Source organism: Chlorocebus sabaeus, chromosome X (genome assembly GCF_047675955.1).
Source record: "Chlorocebus sabaeus isolate Y175 chromosome X, mChlSab1.0.hap1, whole genome shotgun sequence".
Classification (NCBI taxonomy): domain Eukaryota; kingdom Metazoa; phylum Chordata; class Mammalia; order Primates; family Cercopithecidae; genus Chlorocebus; species Chlorocebus sabaeus.
The window spans coordinates 4,423,851-4,445,401 of record NC_132933.1 but is presented as its reverse complement, the minus strand read 5'-3'; the positions used below and the strand labels follow the sequence as shown (position 1 = coordinate 4,445,401).

Here is a 21,551-nt window from a genome sequence, read left to right as displayed (position 1 = left end):
TTTTGCTGTAGTGAATGGATGAAACTCTGGCCTTTTATTAAAGATTCATTTATTCATTCATCTATTCATTCAACAATTCATTCCTTCAGTACCAACTCTGTGGCATACACTGGGGATAGAATGGTAAATAAGGTCCCTCTATCCTCTCCCCTCAAGGGGAAACAGACGGTAAACAAACAATGGTGAGAGACCAGGAGGGATATAAAAAGGATGGATGCTTTGTGCAGGTTGGGGCAGCAGGGAAAGGTGGTGGGTGGGGCATTGAAGGCCAAGTTGGGACCAGAAGGATAAGTAGGAGTTCACCAAGTAAAAGGGGGATGGGAATTACAGGCAGAGGAGGGGTTTGGGGGGTGGTTGTCAAGGCTTTCTTCCAACATTTGGTCCCAATACGGGCAATCTGGTTTCTTGGGACACCCAGCCTGCCTGAGTGGGAAGAGCCCCTAGAAACTGGTTTTTAGAGGAAGTCTGAAGCCATGCAGATGTGAAAATGCATGAAGTATTTGAAGAACATGCATTTAATCTCATCTGGCTGGTTCTGGGATGTGGGAGCAGAAAAGAGGAATGTGAGTGTGTGTGTGTCTTCATCTGTCTTAGGGAGATTACTTGACATTGAGTTTGGAAAGGTAAATTGGAAAAGGCTTGCCAAGACTTGAATGTCAAGTTAACAAGTTCAGGCCTTATCCTGAAGGTTGTAGGGGGATAGTTCTTTGAAAGGACAGATATGTATTTTGGAAAGGGAAAGCTGACTGTATCTAGAGTATGAATGGATTGGCCAACTAGTTTAACCTTTGTGTCCTCTTCTGGAACATATGCTCCATGGGAGGAGGGACTGGGTGTGTTTTGCTTATCATTGAATCCTCAGCACAGTGCCTAGCATGTACTAGAGCCTCACTAAATACTGTTTGAATAAATGAATGAATGAAGTTGCTAAAAGTGTTCAGACAAGAGATGGTACAAGGTTGAACTATGCAGTGATGAGTGTTTCATGTGATATTAAGGATATAAAATCAATGGAACCAGATAATCAAAATGGACATACACTGTTTAGTGCTAGACAAGCATTCAGTAAGTAGTAGCCCTATTAGCTTTGCATCCGTGGTGAAATCTAAGCTAAGGTTTCTGGCTTGGGGTTCTAGGAACATGTTGGTCCTCAGTACTCACCAACAGTGTGAGAGTGGGTGAGCATGGAAAGGAAGATAATGAATTTAGTTAGACAATGAATTTGAGGAACTGTCGAGATTATTGGCAGTGATGATCCAGGAGGCACTGTAAACAATCCTTAGGTATTCTGTGCTATTATTAGCAGCAGTACCATGTGGCAACCAAGGCCAAATAACATAAATGCAAATGTCACTATCATCCTGAAGGCTTGGATCTAATTTGGGTCCTGGGCAGTGTGGCTCTCAGGAGCCTATGGTCAGGAGAGGCTCTCCATAGGGTTAGGGTTAGGTTAGATGAGCTTCTTGCTGAGATTTTGGGGAGTTTGAGAATTTTTTTGACTTGAGCTTGGAAAACAGAAAATGATGATGAGGATGAACAGTCAGTGTCATCAAGAAGAGGACTATTGAGTAGGCTCACTCATGGTTCATGTTCAGCAGATTGACGTCCTGCCTCTTCTAGCTCTCAGGACATGAGAAAGAACAGGTACATGACACCTAGGACTCCTTTTGCTCTTTGAAATACCTGAAGATTTTTAAACAACTGCAGATATCTAGACTGGATTCCAATCTGATGGTGAGAAAATAGTTGAGTCCAGTCAAATTATGTCTTCTTTCCTCCTGGCCAGCTGGTTCCCCCTGGTCACTATTCTCCTTCTCACCCCTAGCAAACCCCACCTGCTCAGCTGCCTGCCTGCCTGTATGTCTCCCCACCCACCTGGCTGTCTGGCTGCACAGGCTCTCAAGTGCCCTCAGGCTGCTTCAGTTCCAGCTGGCATTGACTGCCTAGACCACAAAAAGGATTATTCTTGTAGTAATTTACTTTCAGTCTCCCAGTGAAAAGAAAAGTCACCCAGTAAAGATAATGTTGTCAATGTAGCCAATTCTGCTCTTCATAGTTCCTGGGGATTTAGTGAGAATGGGTGGTGTTTTAAGAATCACCCAACTACTTGAGCCCAGGATGGAAGGCCTGTTCCCCTGGGGCTTCTGTGAAGCCCATTCTGGGGAAGAGATGAGGTAACCTGACTGGGAAAGAGGATGGCCAGGCTGGGCAATGCAACACTCCTCTCCATGGGATACTGATTTTATTTTCCACCTATCAAGCATATTTCCACCGTTTGCCATTGGGTAGTCAACAGTGGAGAGACCCAGACTTTTCCCAAGCCATGGAAGTTGGCTGGGCATGTGAGTACCCTACTCTGATTCTGGGCACACAAGGTAGGTGTACCATTAGTGGTCATGGCCAAACTGAATCCTACTCTTAAATCAAGTGCTGGTCTCACTTATTAGCTCCTGTCCTTAGATTCTTCTGGGAAGATTTCTTTGCTCAGCTTTTCGCAAAATACTGCCAGGGGAAGTTTGAAGTGTGACTGGTACCTCCTCTGGCTAGCTGCTCACACTGAATTCTGTGGAGAAATCCTTGAGCCTGGAGATATCTCAAGTCTTGTTCTCATTTACCTCATCGGATAAAATTTACATTGACCACATTACATTTTTAAGGTAGTTTGGCCGCCACTATCTCATTAAAGTGCACAACAATCCAGTGACAGTCACACAGAGCAAGAACTGTCACACCACTTTATGAAGGAGGAAGCTTAAGCTTAGAGAGGCGAAACAAGCGGCCCCAGGTGAAACAGCTCAGAACTGGCTGAACTGAGACCTGAACTTAGATTATTTACTTCCAAGGTCAGTACTTTCATTCCTTTACACTAGCAGGCACTTAGTCTGTAGAGGATCATGTGAAGCTAGCAGACAAATGACATTCATAAGAGTCATAATGGGGGAGGGTGGCAGCTGAACTAGACTTGATGTTTTGCTGTGCTGCATTGCAACTTTGCCCAAGTGGTATGGGGTCAGGCTACTTTGATTTTCAGCTCTTCAAGAGTTTCTCTTCTGTAAAATATTGGTGCCTACTACAGATCAGCTAGCCCACAAGCATGCACTCTAGTCTTGGAAATTCAAATCAGAGTACTTTGATTTTCACAAAGAAAAACTGATTTATTTTATATCTAGAGTTATAGAATTTCAGAGCTGGAAAGTAATTTAGATTATTAATCTAATTGCCTCAATCAATGAGCTAGGAAACTGAGGCTCAGAGGGGAGTAAACTAGTCATGGACACAGCTAGTTAATAGCAGAAATTATCTGTAGGGATCATGACCTCTCTTTAGTTTTCAGAAGGTTTTCCTTGTCAATCTTCATCATTGGGAGTAGGACCCACAGTAGATCTGGATGGGCTCTAAGGAAGCTGCCCATTCTATTTACTTTTTTACTCTGGGATTCTTTGGACTTAGCTGCATGCAAGTGAGATGGCTACTGATGAATCAGGGGGAGGCTTTAGGATAGGGTGGGCGAAGAAGACTGTCAGTAAAGCTCATGGGGTCAGATCAGACTGGGCAGGAAGCCGGGACCCACCAATTAGGTGCTTTGTGACTTTGGACAAGTGACAACCACAGTTGTGACTCTGATCCCTCCCTTGTCTATAAGATGAGTATAATACACACTATTGACAATAACAAATTAGGGAACAACGTATATATACACACACACATACACACACACACACATGCACAGATATGTGTGTCTATCAAAATACATATTACTTATGTAATTTTTTGTGCCCAGAAGTCATAAAAATATTCTTATAAAATTTCTTCTGAGTTTTAAAGATTTTATTTTCATAATTAGTTTTTTTATCTGCCTGAAAATTGACAAAGATTTTGGTATGATGTTAGAGGAAGATGTGCTTTTATGTTTTTATCTTTTTATAGAAAGATAACCACTCATCCAAGGATTATATACTGAATGTGCTGTTATTTTCCCTACTCATTTCCATATATGTGAGGAGCTGTTTCTAGAGTCTCTGTCTTGTTTCATTTGTTATGAGTTCTCTTGCATTGCTTTTCTTCTTCAAAATATTTTGGTTATTCTTAATATTTTACTCTTAAAAATTTTTATGAGATACATAATACATACAAAAGGGTATATACATTATTTGTGTACAGTTTAAATTATAAAATGAACAGATAGCTAGTCCCTTGAAAATCCCTATAAACTTCTACCATATCATATCACTCTTCATCTCTCAGACTATAAGCTAGCTATCCTTAATGTTAGGTTAAATAATTTATCTGCTTTTCTTTATACCTTTGCCAACTGTTGATGTTGTTTAGTGTTGTCTGTTCTTTAATCTTATATAAATGGAGCCATATTATATTTTCTCTTGTGACTTGCTTCTTTTGCTATTCATTGTGCTCCTGAGATTCAGCTTTGTGAGATGCATATGATTATAGCTCATTCATTTTCACTGCTTTCAAAGTATTGTCTATTCTACTACTAATGGGCATTTGGGTCATTGTTTCCAGTTTATGCACATTGCAAACACTACTTCTATGACTCTAGATGAACATATGAAAGAATTTCTCCAAACTAAGGAATATATGGATGGATAACCTGCAAACAATGACCCAAGTACCTATTAGTAGTAGTAGACTGTTAAATACAGGTCCCTTTGTATAGCTCCTGATATTAAAGGGAATGATTTTGAATTTTCATCATTAATGATAATATTGCTATGTTTTATTTTCCTTTTTTTACGTGCCATTTATCAAATTAAAGAAGTTTTCTTCTATTCCTAGTTTTCCAAGATTTTATATCATGAATCAATTTAAAATTTTGTTGAGCTTTGCTTATACATCTTTTTAGATGTTTAGATTATATGGATTGTCTGTGTTACTGAAGTGAATTACATTATTTGATTTTCTAACCTTGAATGCTGGGCTAAAGTTTACTGGGCCATATTTTGCTTAGGATGTTTACATCTCTGTTCACGAGGGATATTCATCAGTAGTTTTCCTTATTATGTCTGTCAGGTGTTGGTATCAGAGTACAGCTGGCCTCATGGAATATGTTGGGACATACTTCATCCTGTTCAATTTTATGAAATCATTTGTGCAGAATTGGAATTACACCTTCTTTTATGTTTAGGTAGAATTCACCAGGTAAGGTATCTGGGCCTGTAGTTTTCTTTGTGGGAAGGTTTTAAGTATGAATTCAAATTTTAAAAAATGTATATCCAAGTTGTCTATATACCTACCTACCTATATCAGGTATATATTATATATCAGATATATCTATATATTATCTGTATTATATATCAGGAGACATATGTATATATGTTTATTCAGATTATCTTTTTTATATCTGTAGATTCTGGAGTGATGCCCCTTCTGTTATTCCTGATATTAGTGATTTGCATCTTCTTTTTTTCCTGGTCGGTATGGCTAGGTTTATCAATTACACTGATGTTCTCAAAAACTAGCTTTTGAATTTATTAGTTGTCTCTATTGCTTTTGTGTTTTTCATTTTATTGATTTCCACTCTGGATTTTCATTATTTCTTTCCTTAGCTTACTTTTGGTTTTATTTGCTCTCCTTTTTCTGGTTATTTAGTGTAGAACTTAAGAAACTTCTAATAAAGATCTTTAGTTGTATTAATATCCCTCTGAATATTGCTTTATTGCCATCTCATAAATTTTGCTATAATGTATTTACATTTTTCCTTTTATTTAGACAATTATCTTTTGAAAGGATTTAAGTAATTTAAGAATGATATGTATTTATGCACATAATTACTATTTCTAGTGCTCTTCATTTCTACATGTAGATCCGTATTTGCATCTGGTATCATTTTCCTTCAGTCTAAAGGACTGAAGGAAATGTTCTTTTGATTTTTGTATGTCTGAAGAGCTCTTTATTTTACCCTTATTTTTGAAAGAAATTTTCACTGGATACAGAATTATAGGATGACAGTTATGTTTTTTTCTCAAGATTTTATAGTTTAAAGCTTCACTGATGTCTTGTTTCCAATGAGAAATCTGCTGCCTTTGTTTTTCTTTATTGTATTTTTTTTCCCCTTTGTTTTCTTCCTCTGTGCATAACATGTCTTTTGTTGTCCTCTGGCTGCATTTAGGATTTTTCTCTTTTTTTTTTTTTTTTTTTTTTTTTTTTGAGACGGAGTCTCACTCTGTTGCCCAGGCTGGGGTGCAGTGGCGCAATCTCGGCTCACTGCAAGCTCCACCTCCCGGGTTCACACCATTCTCCTGCCTCAGCCTCCCGAGTAGCTGGGACTACAGGTGCCCACCACCACACCTGGCTAATTTTTTTGTATTTTCAGTAGAGACAGGGTTTCACCGTGTTCGCCAGGATGGTCTCAATCTCCTGACCTTGTGATCCACCTGCCTCGGCCTCCCAAAGTGCTGGGATTACAGGCGTGAGCCACTGCGCCCGGCCAGGATTTTCTTCTTTATCAGTTGTTTTGAGCAACTGGTTTGTCTGTGTATAGTTTTCTTCATGTTTCTTGAACTTGGGCTCAATTGAGCTTCTTGGTTCTATGAGTGTATAGTTTCATCAAATTTGGGAAATTTTTGGTCATTATCCCCTCAAATATTTTTTCTGTTCCCTCCATCTCCTGTGGACTCAATTCTACATATATTAGGCTGCTTGAAGTTGTCTGAGAGTTCACTGGTTATTTGTTCTTTTTCTTTTCTTTCTTTTAGTCCTTTTTTCTCTGTGTTTTACTTTTGGATAGTATTTATTCCCATGTCTTCCAATCTTCTGCAATTTCTACTCTGCCATCAGTTTTATTCAGTGTGTTTTTCATCTCTGACACTGTAGTTTTCATCTAGAAATTCAATTTAGGTCTTCATTTATATCTGTCATGTCATTACACAATGTGTTTGTTCTTATCTGTACCTTTTTGAATATATAGAATACTGTTATAATAACTGTTTTATTCTCTTTGTCTGATAATTTTAACATCTGTTTCAGTTTGGGGTTGGGTTTGGTTAATTTTTCTCCTCATTCTGAGTCTTTTTTTTTTATTGTTTCTTTGCATGCCTGGTAATATTTGATTGGATGCCCTACATAGTGTGTTTTATCTTGTTGTGTGCTACATATTTTTAAAAAACAGCTTATTGAAGTAGAATTCACATACCATATAATTCATCCATTTAGAGTATGCAATTAAATGGTTTTTAGTCTATTCACAGATATGTGCAACACAACCATAGCCAATTTTAGTACATTTTCATCACTGTAAAAAGAAGCCTTATATCCTTTAGCTATCACCTCCTATCTTCCCATTACTACTCCGCTTCCCCCCAGGCCATAAGCAACCACTAATCTACTTTCTGTCTCCATAGACTTACCAATTCTGTGCTTTCAAATGACTGAAATCACATAATGTGTGGACTTTTGTGACTGGCTTCTTTCACTTAGTATATTTCATTGTATAGATATAACATATTTTGTTTATCCATTCATCCATTGGGTTGTTTTCACTTTTTGGCTATTGTAAATAATACCACTGTAAACATTCCTGTACAAGTTTTGTTTGAGTATATATTTCATTTCTCCTGGATATGTACCTAGGAATACAATTACTGGGTCATATAGTACCTCTATGGTTAATTGTTTGAGGAACTGCCAGACTGTTTTTGAAAGTGGCTCCCCATTTTCTATTAACATCTGCAGTATGTGAGGGTTCAGATTTGTCTGCATTCTTGCCTGTAACATTCTTGTTGTTCTCTGACGTTTATTCTAACTATCCTAGTGGGTATGAAGTGGTATCTCATTGTGGCTGTGATGTACATTTCCTTGATGACCAATGACGCCGAACATCCTTTTATGTGATTATCAGTCATTTGTATACCTTCCTTAGAGAAATGTCTATTCAGATCATTTGTCTAGTTTTAAATTGTACTGTATGTTTTTGTAAAAGTTATTTATGTGTTCTAGATACAAGTCTTTTACCAGTATATAATTTACAAATATTTGCTCCCATTCTGTGAGTTATCCTTTCGCTTTCTTGATTGTATTTTTTGAAGCAAAAACGTTTTTAATTGTAATGAAATCCAATTAATCTATATATTTTTGTTGTTGTATTAGTCCATTCTCACACTGCTGTAAAGATACTGCCTGAGACTGGGTAATTTACAAAGAAAGGACGTTTTATTGATTCACAGTTTCACATCGCTGGGGAGGCCTCAGGAAACTTACAATCATGGCGACAGGCAAGACAGAGCAAAAGAGCGAGGAAGTGCCACACTTAAAACCACCAGCTCTCATGAGAACAGCATGGGGGAAACTAACCCCATGATCCAATCACCTCCCACCAGGTCCCTCCCTCGAAACATGGGGATTACAATTTGAGATGAGATTTGTAATCTCAAACCATAGCCAAACAATATTATTCCACCTCTGGACCCTCCCAAATCCCATGTCATTTTCACATTACAAAACTAATCATGCCTTCCCAACAGTCCCTCAACCTCTTAACTCATCCCAGCATTAACTCAAAAGTCCAGGTTCAAAGTCTTATCTGAGACAAGGTAAGTCTCTTCTATCTATGAGCCTATAAAATCAAAAGCAAATTAGTTACTTCTAAGATACAATGGGAGTTCAGGCATTGGGTAAATGTTCCCATTCTAAGTGGGAGAAATTGCCCAAAACAAAGGGGCCACAGGCCCCATGCAATCCCAAAACCCAGCCAGGCAGTCATTAAATCTTAAAGCTCCAAAATCTCCTTTGACTCCATCCAGAGCACACTGATAGACCGGGTGGGCTCCCAAGGCCTTGGGCAGCTCCACCCCTGTGGCTTTGGAGGATACAGACCCTGCAGCTGCTTTCATGGGCTGACATTGAGTGCCTGGAGCTTTTCCAGGTGCACGGTACAAGCTATTGTTGGATCTACCATTCCGGGGTCTTGAGGATGGTGGCCCTTTTTTCACAGCTCCACTAGGCGGTTCCCCAGTGGGGACTCTGTGTGGGGGCTCCGATCCCACATTTCCTTTCTGCGCTGCCCTAGCAGAGGTTCTCCATGAGGAGCCCCTGCAGCAGAACATCTGCCTGGACATCCAGGTGTTTCCATACATCCTCTAAAATCTAGGCGGAGGTTCCCAAACCTCAACTCTTGTCTTCTGTGCACCTGCAGGGCCAACACCACATGGAAGCTGCCAAGGTTTGGGGCTTGCAACCTCTGAAGCTATGGCCCAAGCTGTACCTTGGTCCCTTTTAAGCACAGCTGGAACTGGAGCGGCTGGGATGCAGGGCATCATGTCTCAAGGCTGCATATAGCAACTATTTTTCCCTCCTAGACTTCTGGGCTTGTTATGGGAGACACTGTCTTGAAAATCTCTGAAATGCCCTGGAGGCATTTTCTCCATTGTCTTGGCTATTAACATTTGGCTCCTTGTTACTTATGTAAATTTTTGCAGCTGGCTTTAATTTCTCCCCAGAAAATGGGTTTTTCTTTTCTACCACATGGCCAGGCTGCAAATTTTTCAAACTTTTACACTCTGCTTCCCCTTTAAACATAAGTTCCAATTTCAAGCAATCTCTTTGTGAGTATATATAACTATACACTTTCTGGAAAAAACAGGTCACCCCTTGAATGCTTTGCTGCTTAGAAATTTCTTCTGCCAGAAATCCTAAATCATTTCTCTCAAGTTCAAAGTTCCACAGATTTCTAGGGCAGGGGCAAAATGTTGCCAGTATCTTTTCTAAAGCATAATATGAGTGGCCTTGGCTCCAGTTCCCTTTAAGTTCCTCATCTCCATCTGAGACCACCTCAGCCTGGACTTCATTGTGCCTATCACTATCAGGATTTTGGTTACAACAAGTCTCTAGGAAGTTCCAACTTTCACTCCTCTTCCTGTCTTTTTCTAATCCCTGCAAACTCTTCCAACGTCTGCCAGTTACCCATTTCCAAAGTCACTCCCACATTTTCAGGTTATATTTATAGCAGTACCCCACTACTTTGGTACCAATTCTGTGTATTAGTCTTTTCTTACACTGCTATAAGGATACTACCTGAGACTGAGTAATTTATAAAGAAAGTATGTTTAATTGACTCACAGTTCCTCATGGCTGGGGAGGCCTAAGGAAATTTACAATCATGGCGGCAGCGAGAGAGAGTGAAAGAGTGAGGAAGTGCCACACTTAAAACTTTCAGCTCTCATGAGAACTTTCTCACTATTAGGAGAATGGCATGGGGGAAACTGACCCCCATGATCCAGTCATTTCCCACCAGGTCCCTCCCTTGACAGATGGGGATTACAATTCGAGATGAGATTTGGGTGGGGACACAAAGCCAAACCATATCAGGTGTCATACCTAAAACTGCTTTGCCAAATAAATCTAAGATCATGAAGATTTACCTGTATGTTTTCTTGTACATATTTCATATTTTTAGCTCTTACATTTAGGCTTTTGATCCATTTTGAGTTGAACATGCTTTATATGGTATGAAGTAAGTATACAACTTCATTCTTTTGCATGTGACTATCCAGTTGTCTGAGCAACATTTGTTGAAAATACTATTGTTTCCCTACTGGATAATTTTGGCACCATTGTTGAAAATCAGTTGACCATAGATAGATATCTAGGCTTATTTCATGACTGTCAATTCTATTGCATTGACCTGTATGTCTATCCTTGTGCCACTACCATACTGTATTGATTACCATTGCTTTGTAGTATATTTTGTAATTGAGATGTGCATTTTACTTGGTTATTTCTTTTCAAAACTGTTTTGACTATTTTGGATTTCTTGCAATTCCATATGATTTTAAAATCTGTTTGTTAATTTCCACAAATAAGTCAACTGGGATTCTGATAAGGATTGCTTTGAATCTGTAGATCAAATAGAGATCATTGCCTTCTTAACACTGTTGTCTTCTGATTCATGAACATGGAATGTTTTCCCATTTATTTATATCTTTAATTTGTTTCCACAATGTTTTGTAGTTTTTAGAGTATAAGTTTTGCAGTTGTTTTGTTAAATTTTTTCCTAAGCATTTTATTTTATTTTATTGATGCTATTGTGAATGGAATTACTTACTTAATTTTATTTTTGGATTGATGTTTACAAATATATAGAAATACAATTGGTTTTTGTATACTGATCTTATATCTGCAATCTTGTTGAACTTGTTTATTAGTTCTAATAGTTTTTTAGTGCATCCCTTAGTATATTCTATATATAAAATAAGATGATATAATTGGTGAATATAGGTAGTTTTATTCTTTCTTCTCCAATCTTAATGCCTTTTATTTCTTTTTTTTGCTTAACTTCCCTGGATAGCACCTCTAGTGGAATGTTGAATAGAAGTGGTAAGAGCAGACATCCTTGTCTTGATCCTGATCTTAGGAGGGAAACATTTATTAAGTATGATGTTAGCTATTTTTTTAAAAAAACTTTATTTTTAGAGCAGTTTTAGGTTCACAGCAAAATTGAAAGTACAGAGAATTCTCATATATCCCCCTGCTCTCATACATGCACAGCCTCCCCCACTATCAACATTCCCCACTAGAATAGTACATATGTTACAAGCAATGAATACATTGACACATCATTATCACCCGAAGTCTGTCATTTACATTAGAGTTCACTCTTGCATTGTATATCCTGTGGGTTTTGACAAATACATAAAGCCACATATCTACCATTATACTGTCACACAAAGAGTTCCACTGCCATAAAATTTATCTGTGCTCTGCTTATTCATCCCTTTCTCTCCCCTAAGCACTGACAACCACTGATCTTTTTATTTTCTTCATAATATTGCCTTTTCCAGAACGTCATATAGTTGGAATCATATAGTATCTATCCTTTTCAGATTGGCTTCTTTCACTCAGCAATATGCATTTAAGTTTATTCCACATTTTTTCATGGCTTGATAGCTCATTTCTTTTTGGTGCTGAATGATATTCCATTGTCTGGATGTCCATAGTTTATTTATTCATTTATCTACTGAAGGACATCTTGGTTGCTTCCAAGTTTTTGGTAATAGTGAATAAAGATGCTATAAACATTTGCTTGAAGGTTTTTTTGTGGGCACAGGTTTTCAATTCATTTGGGTAAATATCCATGAGCACAATTTCTGGATCATAGGGTAAGAATATGTTTAACTTTGTAAGGAACTGTCAACTGTCTTTCAAAGTGGGTGTTCCATTTTGCACTTCCATCAGCAATGAATGAGAGTTCTTGTTGCTCCACATCCTTGCCAGCATTTGGTGTCATCAGTGTTCTTGTCATTATAGTGGTGTACAGTGGTATCTCATTGTAGTTTTGATTTGCAATACTCTAATGACATATGATGTTGAGCATCTTTTTACATGCTTATTTGTCATCTTCTTTGGATATAACTTCTTCTTCTTCTTTTTTTTCTGTTGAGATGGAGTCTCGCTCTATTGCCTAGGCTGCAGTGCAGTGACATGGGGTTGGCTAACTGCAACCTCCACCTCCCAGGTTCAAGTGATTCTCCTGCCTCAGCCTCCTGAGTAGCTGGGATTACAGGCGCCCACCACAATGCCTGGCTAATTTTTCTATTTTTAGTAGAGACAGGGTTTCACCATCTTGGCCAGGCTGGTCTTGAACTCCTGACCTCGTTATCTGCCTGCCTCGGCCTCCCAAAGTGCTGGGATTACAGGCGTGAGCCACCACGCCCGGCCTAGATATACCTTCTTTATGTATCTTCTTTGATGAGGTGTCTATTCAGGTATTTTGCTCATTTTTAAATTGCATTGTTCATTTTCTTATTGTTAAATTTTTAGAGTTCTTTGTACACGTGCAATGTGTTACCTGGATATGTTGCATGATGCTGAGGTTTGGGGTACAAATGATCCTATCACCCAGGTGCTGAACATGGTACCCAATAGGTAGCTTTTCAACTCTTAACTCTCTCCCTCCCCCAAGTAGTCTCCAGTGTCCATTGTTGCCATCTTTATGTCCATGAGTATCCAAATGTTTAGCTCTCACTTATAAGTGACAGCATGCAGTATTTGATTTTCTGTCCCTGCATTAATTCACTTGGGATAATGGCCTCTAGCTGCATCCATGTTGCTGCAAAGGACATAATATCATTCCTTTTTATGGTTACATAGTATTCCATGGTATATGTGTGCCACATTTTCTCCTGGATAACATTTTCTCTTTCTTTATCAGATATGTCTTTGCAAATATTTTCTCCCAGTCTGTGGCTTTTCTTCTCAGCTATGGATTTTTTTGTAGATGCTCTTTATCAGGTTAAAGAAGTTTTCTTCTATTCTTAGTTTGCTGTGTTTTTATCATGAAAGGGTGTTAGAATTGTCACATTTTTCTGAATGTATGGAGATAATCTTGTGATGTCTTTTATTCCATTGGTGTGATATGTTACTGTGATGGTTAATTTTATATGTTCATTTGGCTGGCTTAAGGGATACCCATATAGCTGGTAAAACATTATTTCTGAGTGTGTCTGTGAGGGTGTTTCCAGAAGAGAGATTAATATTTAAATCAATAGACTGAGTAAAGAAGAATCATCCTCAGCAATGGGAGTGGGCATCATCCAATCATTTGAAGAACTGCATAGAACAAAAACATGGAGGAAGAGTGAATTGGCTGTCTTTGAGCTGGGCCATATATTTTCATTGGCCCTTAGACATGAGAGCTCCTGTGTTTTTGGCCTTTGAACTCCAGCTCTTATACCAGTGCCCCTTACCTCCTCAGGCCTTTGGCCTCAGACTGAGGGTTATATCATTGACTTCCTAGTTTTCAGGCCTTCAGACTCAGACTCAATTATACCACTAGCTTTCCTAGTTCTCTAGCTTGCAGATGGCATATCATGGGACTTTTCAGCCTCCATAATTATGTGAGCCAATTCCCATAATAAATCTCCTCTTACATATATGTGTTGATATGGTTTGGCTGTGTCCCCACCCAAATCTCATCTTGAATTGTACTCCTATAATATCCACATGTTGTGGGAGGGACCTGGTGGGAGATGGTTGAATCATGGGGACGGTTTCCCCCACACTGTTCTCGTGGTGGTGAATGGATCTCACGAGATCTGATGGTTTTGTAAAGGGTTTCCACTTTTGCATCTTCCTCATTCTCTCTTTGCCTGCTGCCATCCATGTAAGACAGGACGTGCTCCCCCTTGCCTTCTGCCATGATTGTGAGGCTATACTAACTTTCAGTTAGTGAACCAACTTTGCATTCCTGGGATAAATCCTACTTGGTCATGGTAAATGTATATGTTGCTGGATTCAGTTTGCCTATGTTTTATTGAGTGTGCTGGATATTTTTTCCATTCTTGTAAATGATCTTGAACTTTTTTCATAGTAAACAGTTCTATCCTTTCAGATCTTTCTTTAATATTTTAGGAAGGAACAGGGCAGCATTTATTGTAGGGTTAGTTATTTCCTACTACTGAGGCAAAGCCCTTCAGGACACCGTATGCCCTGTGAATCATGAGATTTCCAGGCTGGCTGGTGGGAACTAGCTCTATTCCCAGCCCTATGTGAATTCCAAGAACAGATTCCTTGAATTCTTTGAGAGATTCCTTCTCTAGCCTTGGTTAGTTTTATTATGTGCATATGTTGATTAGTACTCTGCCAAATGCTCAAGAGAGACTCTCTAAGAATCTCCCTAATTCTCTCTGTGCATGTCTTTCTTCTTTGGTGCTCTGTAAGGCTAACTCCAGCTGCCTTGGCCTCCTCACATTCTCCGCATCTTTCCTCATTTTTAGGGAAACACAAAACAATTGTGGTGTAATGAAAAAAGAACTGGGCTGACAGTGAAGAGACCTGGTCTCTCTAGGCTCTGCCATACCATTACCTTATTGTGTGACTTGCCCCTCTCTGAGCCTCAGGATTCCTGTGTTTAACAAGAGGAATGCTTTAGATGATGCTTCAGCTCTAAAATGCCTAACAACTTACATGTGTCACATGCTTCACAATTTACAAATAACTCTCATGTATTTTCTCCTTTGTTCCTCCTTTAGATAAGTCTGCATGGTAGTCAGGGTAAGGGTCTTGCTCTTTTACAGGGAAGGAAACTGAATCTCAAGGATGTGGTATCACAAGCCTAATAAATAGTGGTATTTGGACTCAAATTCAGGCTTGTCTCCTGAAATCCAATGATATTTCCACTTCATACCCTAGATCTGATGATACTGGAGTTTCATTTGTTCACTCAACTAATACTAATTGATCATATATTATGTGTTCTAGGCTCTGCACTTTTGGGGCACTAGGCAATTTCAAGAATATCCCAGTAGGCCGGGCGCAGTGGCTCACACCTGTAATCCCAGCACTTTGGGAGGGTGAGGCAGGTGGATCACCTGAGGTTAGGTGTTTGAGACCAGCCCGGGCAACATGGTGAAACCTCCATCTATACTAAAGATACAAAAATTTGCCAGGTGTGATGGCGCGAACCTGTAGTTCCAGCTACTTGGGAGGCTAAGGTGGGAGGATCACTTGAACCTGGGAGACAGAGGTTGCAGTGAGCCGAGATCGTGCCACTACACTCCAGCCTGGGCGAGAGTGAGACTCTATCTCACACACACACATAAAAGTCCCAATACTCACCAGAAAATAGCACCAACAACATGAGCCAATTCTTGAGAAGGATGTTTTTGAATTAACAGACAGATGGTCAGGAGAGTTTATTCAGTGTACAAAGCCCCTCTTTTTTTTTTCCTTCCCATTTCAACTAAGATATCAGCAGAAGTAGCCCAACCCAAATAGGCTTTTTTTTTTTTTTTTGGAGGGGGTTTTTTGGCGGGTTATTTTCCAGTTCTGAGCTTGCTCAGTATGGTATTTCTTACCCCCTCTTGGAGGCTCTGCATATGCTGAGCAGTTTTCTTATTTTGCAGTTACTATTTGGAGAACATTTGATGTTGCAGCACAAATATGTCACTGGTATTACAGAGAGCCACTGTTGGCAGCAGCGGGGCTAGATCTTGATGTAAATCAGCCAAATGTCCCTGGGTCTGCCACTGTGATTCAGAGACCTTTCTGATATTCTCTTACAGGCTTTGCAGCAGTAGATTTGTGGCGGTGCTTTTTCCCAACTCTCCAAATTGCACAGTTCCTCCTTCCATGGCACTCAGGCTGCCACAGCTCATAAGAGCCTTTATAAAGACCATCTGGGAATCTGGCATTAGGAAGCTTCACACAAAGGATTGTTCTTGCAGGAGTTCATTCAATTATTCAGCAAGCATTTGTTGAGTACCTATTTTGTTCCAGGTAGTATTCTAGGTAATTGAGATATATCAGTGAATAAAGTAAAGGTCCTGGCCTCATGAAACTTATATAATAACAAGAAAAAACAGATATCAAACCTGATCCTGGCCAGGTGTGTTAGTTCATGCCAGTAATCCCAGCACTTTGGGAGGCCAAGGTGGGCAGATCACTTAAGTTCAGGAGTTTGAGACCAGACTGGGCAACCTGGTGAAACCCCGTCCCTACGAAATATACAGGAAAATTAGCCAGGTGTAGTGGTGCACCCCTGTAGTCCCAGCTACTCAGGAGGCTAAGGTAGGAAGATCACCTGAGGTTAGGACTGTTCAAGGCTGCAGTATTCTATGATAGTGCCACTGCACTTCAACCTCAGTGATTGAGTGAGACCCTGTCTCAAAAAAAGCCCCCCTCAAACCCCAAAACCTGATTCATATATGAATTTTGTGATACTATTTTAGAAGGCCATAGTGTTTATAAAAATGAAAAAGTAGAACAGGGCAAGGTAAATTGAGAGTACAATGTATGTGATGAGGGGGATGTGGTGAAGTTGGGACAGGATGCTGTATTAAGTAGGATGGTCAGGATAGGTCCTATTGAGAAAGTGACATTTAAACAAAGACTTGAGGAAGTTACCCTTAGGAAATTCTCAGGGAAGAGGGCAATATCAGTGCAAAGGTTCTGAGGCAAGAGTGAGACTCACATGTTTGAGGAACAGCAAGGATACCAGTGTGGCTAGAACAGAGAAATCAAGGTAAAGTGGTAGAAGAGGATTAGACAGGTAACTGGAAAAGGGATAATATAAGGCTTTACAGGACATTTGAAGGACTTAGGCCTTTTCCTTTGAGTGAAATGGGAAGCAAAGGAGTGACATGATCTGATTTAACATGTTAGAATGATGTATTTGGCTGCAGCATTGAGAATATACTATAGGGGCCAAGGGCTGAAGCAGCGAGACCCTTTAGAATGTGAATGCAGTAGTCCGAGTAATAGATGAAAGTGGCTTGGACCAGGGTGGTAGCACTGGAGTTGGTGAATAGTGGTAAGATTCCGGATATATTCTGAAAGTAGAACCATCAGGATTTGCTGACAGATTGTTGTCATGTGAGAGAGGTGGCAAGTTTGATGCCAATGTTTTTGGCCTAACCAACTGTAAGAACAGAATTGCATCCAATGAGAAAGGGAAGGCCATGGGTAAGGCAGATCAGAGGAAAAGGTTAATAATTTAGTTATAGACTTGTTTAGTTTGAGATACCTACTTGATCTCCAAATGGAGATATCAAGTTAGCAGTTAGGTAAGTCTGGAGAATGGAAAATAAATCTTGGCTGGAGGTGACTGAGAATTAGTAGTGGGTAGGTAGTATTTAAACCCATGAGACAGAATGAGATTACAAAGGTAGTGAAAGTAGAGAAGAGGTTCAAAGACGTTTTCCTGGGGCACCAAAAGATAAGAAGATGAAGATAAACTGAACAGTCCTATATTTATTAAAGGCACTTTCATATTGGAAAGAAGAAGTAAAACTGTCACTATTCACAGATGACATTGTTATCTACATAGAGAGCCCTTAAAAACATCTATTAAAAATCCTACTAGATCAAATGGTATTTCTGTCTTTAGGTCTTTGAAGAATGGCCATACTGTCTTCCACAATGGCTGAACTAATTTACACTCCCACCAACAGTGTATAAGCATTCCTTTTTCTCTATGACCTAGCCAGCATGTAATTTTTTGACTTTGTAACAGTAGCCATTCTGACTGGTGTTAGATGGTAACTCATTGTACCATTAGACCCAGCTATCCCATTACTGGGTATATACCCAAAGGAATATAAATCATTCTATTATAAAGACACATGCAAGTGTAAGTTCACTGCAGCACTATTCACAATAGCAAAAACATGGAATCAACCTAAATGCCTACCAGCGATAGACTGGATAAAGAAAATGTGGTACATATACACCATGGAATACTATGCAACCATAAGAAGAATGAGATCATTTCCTTTTCAGGGACATGGATGGAGCTGGATGTCATTATCCTTAGCAAACGAATGCAGGAACAGAAAACCAAATACCGCATGTTCTCACTTAGGAGTGGGAGTTAAATGATGAGAACACATGGACACATCGAGGGAAAGAACACACACTAGGGTGTTTTGGAGGGTGGAAGTTAGGAGGAGGGAGAGGATCAGGAAAAATAACAAATGGGTACTAGGCTTAATACCTTAGTGATGAAATAATCTATATAACGAGTCCCTATGACACAAGTTTACCTATATAACAAACCTGCACTTAAGTTTACCTATATAACAAACCTGCACTTGTACCCCTGAACTTAAAATAAAAGTTAAAAAAAAATACTAGAACAAATTTAACAAAGTTGTAAGATCAAAGGTCAATATACAAAATGAATTGCATATGTATAGACTAGCAATGAATGAAAACAAGTTAACAAAAATAGTATGATTTATAGCAGCACTAAAAAACACAGGAAATATTTATATATAAATCTAACAAAATATGTACAAAATATGGTAAAAACTATACAATATTGAGAAATAAATAAAACATCTAAATAAATGAAGAGATATGCTTTGTTCATGAATTGGAAGACTCAATATTGTTAAGATGTTAATTCTACCTCAATTTATGTATAGATTCAACACAATCCCGATAAAAATCTCAGAAGGATTTTGTCTTTTTTTCTTTTTAAAAAGGAATGACCAAACTGATACTAAAATGTATATGAAAAGGCAAAGACTCTAGAACAGTCACACGTTTTTTGAGAATGAACTAATTTGGTAGAATCACACTAACTGGCTTTAAGACTTACAATAAAGCTGCAATAATCAAGACAATATAGCATTAGTAAAAGATAGCATTGATCAGTGGACCAAGATATAGTCAATAATGGACACACACATATAACCATTTATTTTCAAAAATGGTTCAAAAAGAATGTAATGGAAAATAATAATGTATTTAACACTTGCTGAAACCACTGAATATTCGTGTGCATAAATATTCACTTCAACCTCAAAACATAAACAAAAAATAAGACAAATTGATTATAGACCTAAATGTAACAGCTATAAGAATGAAATTTCTAGAAGAGAACCTGATATGGTTTGGCTGTGTCCCCACCATGTCTCATCTTGAATTCCCACATGGGAGGGACCAGATGGGAGGTAATTAAATCACAGGAGTAGGTCTTTCCCATGCTGTTTTTGGGGTAGTGATTAAGTCTCACAAGATCTGATGGTTATTATAAGGGGTCGTTTTCCTGCACAAGCTCTCTTCTCTTGTCTGCTGCCATGTGGGACCTGCCTTTCACCTTCTGCCATGATAGTGAGGCTTCCCCAGCCATGTGAAACTGTGAGTTCTCCACTAAACCTCTTGCCTTTGTAAACTGCCCAGTCTCGGGTGTGTCTTTATCAACAGCATGAAAACGGACTAATGCAGAACCTAAGCTAAAATCTTTGTAACCCTGAGTTAGGCAAAAATGTCTTATATATGACACCAAAATCATAATACTTTTACGGAAAAAAAAATTTGATAAATTAGACCTCATCAAAATTTAAAACTCTATGAAACACACTGTTAAGAGAATGAAAAGACAAACTATAGATTTGGAGAAAATATTTCAAGACACATACCTGATAAAGGATTTGTAACCATAATATATTTTTAAAACTCTCAAAGCCGGATAATAAGAAAACAAACACCCCAATAAAATATTCAAAAATGTTTGCAGAGACACTTCATCAAAGAAGATATTTGGATGGCAAATTAGCACATGAAATGATGTGCTCAGCATCATTACTCATTAGGGAATTGCAAATTAAAGCCACAATGAGATACACACCTATACTAGTGGTTAATAAACTATAATTCTACATCTTGAAAAGGAAGCAGAGCAACTGGAAATCTCACATATTGCTGGTGGGAATGCAAAATGGTACCAACTCTTTGAAAAACATTTTGGCAGTTTCTTGTATAGTTCAATCTGCAGTACCTATACAACCCAACAATCCCACTCCCAGGTATTTGCTAAAGAGAACTTAAAACTTATGTTCACACAAAACCCTGTATGTGAATGTTTGTAAAGACTTTATATATAATTTTCAAAACTAGAAACAACACAAGTAGTCTTCAACAGATGAAAGGATAAACACATTGTAGTACTTTCATACAGTGGAACGCTCTACCAAACTATCAAGGAATGAACTACTGATATACACAACCACATTGATGATTCTCAAATGCATTATGCTATGTGAAAGAAGCCAGATACAAATGGCTACATACTGTATAGTTTAATCTACATAACATTCTGCAAGAAGAAAAACTAAAGGGACAGAAAACAGACCAACAATTGTCAAAGGGTGGGAATACTGAAAGGGTTTGACTACAAAGGGGCATGAGAGTATTTTTAGGACTGCTTGAACTGTTTCATATCTTGATTGTAATAGTAGTTACACAACTATGTGTTCATCAGATATCAGGGCTATACACTAAAAAGGATGAATTTTATCATATGTAAATTATACTTCTGAGTTGAAATACGATATAGCCTATTCTTCAGGTTGCTGGAGTTAAATGAACATAAATGAAGTCAATGAACGTGAAGCAGTGTTTGTAGTAGGAAAGACCAATTGCCTTTTTTGCATTGGGTTTCTGTTCCTGGGTGTCTTACACAGCAGTTAAAACCCTGTATTTCAATTCCAAGTGCTAGTACTTCAAAGTGGTCACCAATCCTGACCACCACTGTTAAATGTACAATGTAAAATTGTCCCGGATTCTGATGGTCTTGGTGAGGAAATAGAATGTGGATTAAAGCAGTCACACAAAGTGTTTGGCAGTACAGGTATACTTGAAGTCCTGATAAATGTTTCTTGGGTTATTCGTTTCTTTCTCATAGGGTTTGCACCTCTGTTCTATCTGTAACAAGAGGGCAGCTTTGAGCTGTGGCCCAATGGAAAATGGAAAATTCTGGAAGGATTTTTGAATGTGCCTATTGTACAAATTTAGCCAAACAGACTTTTCTTGACTTTTCTACATAGTTTGCTCCAGTTTGCCTCTGTGGGCTTTTGTTTAGATAGCAGCTTTAGAGAATTACAGCTTCCAGCCTCAGACCTCCAGATTCTATCTTTGCACATGTTGAAATTAGTCCCTGTTAATTTAGAGGCTTCAACTTGAAAATTCCCTCAGACCTCTTATGGGGCCCACTGAAAGGAGGCAGCCTGCTTTGGCCTCTGCTCTCCTGCTCTCTCTTGAATTTACAAAGTTCCAAGCAAACAAAAGAATTATGGCACCTTGTCAGGCACAGAGGA

General features: G+C 38.7%; 1 long non-coding RNA gene across 3 annotated transcripts in view; it reads left to right on the top strand.

Moving 5' to 3' along the window:
* The window catches only part of LOC103232746 (uncharacterized), an 81,695-nt gene that overhangs the window by 46,226 nt on the left and 13,918 nt on the right, over nt 1-21,551 (top strand). The window contains exon 1 of one of the 3 annotated variants that reach the window (XR_005237528.2): nt 5,037-5,157. The exons of the other annotated variants lie outside the window; for them this stretch is intronic. This is a non-coding gene — a long non-coding RNA (uncharacterized lncRNA). Of the gene's footprint in view, nt 1-5,036; nt 5,158-21,551 lie in introns of those variants that run through there. 3 annotated transcript variants of the gene reach the window in all.